Below are 1,479 nucleotides of genomic sequence, written 5' to 3'. Positions count from 1 at the left end.
GACATTTTCATGCATATATACATATAGTAATTTTTGTACATAATGGTGTATAAATTTTATTTTTGTTCTCAAAATATTTTACTTTTTAAAAAATAGCTTATTAAATATGTATATATACATACACATATGCATATATGCAAATATGTGTATATGTGTATATACAAATATGCGTATTTGTATATAGTGCATTCTGATTACTCTTACCCTGACCCTTTTTGAAACTCCCCCCATAGGTAAAAAGTTGGCGGAGAACGAGCGAATGGATGATGAAGCACTGAGGCACAGCTAAAACTCCATCAAAATAGGGTTTATTAGCAAAGGAACACATGGGACAGATTCCCTTCCAGGCATGGAAAATGTCTGCCTGGGTCTTGAGCTGGGGTCTTTTAAAAAGGGAGGCTTCTGCTTCCTGCAGAAGGCAGGAAGATGTATTTTTTTTTAAAGTTGGGGAGGGTGGTGGGAGAGCAGGACTGTTAAAACCTGTCCTCTTTAGAGATCAAAGGGGAAGCCTGCTGTGTTGGCCAAACAATGGAGAAAAGTCTGCTTCTCTTGACTTCAAAGACCAAGGTGCTTATCAGCTAGGTTCCCTTTTCTCAGGAGCATGAGAAGCCCTTGGGATCCTGTTGGTGAGGGGGCAGGGCTATCTGAACCTTAACATTCCAGCCTTTTGTGTTATAGGATAGGGGGTGCCGCTGTCATCTTGCTACTTCCTGCTGGGCAGGGTTGACTGGGCAGGGGAGCTGGATTAGGGGTCAGTCAGACAGCAGGGGTTCCCGCTTCATGCATCTCAACAGGGTCCTTGATGGTTGACAGGTACTTGTGTACATGTGGAGGGAAGGAAAGTAACAACTGATTAAAATTAGTAAGAGTTTTTGGATTTGGTCCTGAAAATAGCTGAAGAGGCAAGGAGCAATGGTTAGCACCAAGGTAATAGCTCTTTTTTCTTTTTTTTTGCCAGGGCTGAACTTGAGAGTGATTGACTCAGGATTTGTTTTCAGGTATTTTGATAGCTTTTGGTGTGGCTAGAATCAGTGTTAGTTACCTCTCAAAGGCTTCTAGATAGGGAGAGAAAACAAATTTAGCCATCATTTAATTTTTTTGGCTAGAACAATAGTGGGTTGCCTCCCTTAGCTGTAAGTGGACACTGAGGTATTGCAGACCAAGATTTGAAGTCTTACATGTGAATAACATTTTACATCTGAGTAACATCTCATTAGAAACAAAATCATCAATGAGAGATAATTGTCTAAATAACATAAGAACTCACGTCTAATGTCTGGGTTGTGTAATCCCCTGAACTCTCAAAATATACTGACGACTTTAATTTTGGTTATACTTTCCTTTTGCGTGTTTAAGACCATACGTTTGGCCCAAATAAATCAATTTATTTTTACACTTAAGGTCATTTGAGGATCTGTTCCTCAGGGCTCACATGGGCTTGGGAGGAGTCCCTGGCTCCTTTCTTTTACCAGTTCCATC

Source organism: Nannospalax galili, unplaced genomic scaffold (genome assembly GCF_000622305.1).
Source record: "Nannospalax galili isolate Female #2095 unplaced genomic scaffold, S.galili_v1.0 scaffold1036, whole genome shotgun sequence".
In the NCBI taxonomy this organism is placed as follows: domain Eukaryota; kingdom Metazoa; phylum Chordata; class Mammalia; order Rodentia; family Spalacidae; genus Nannospalax; species Nannospalax galili.
This window is presented reverse-complemented; position numbering follows the sequence as displayed.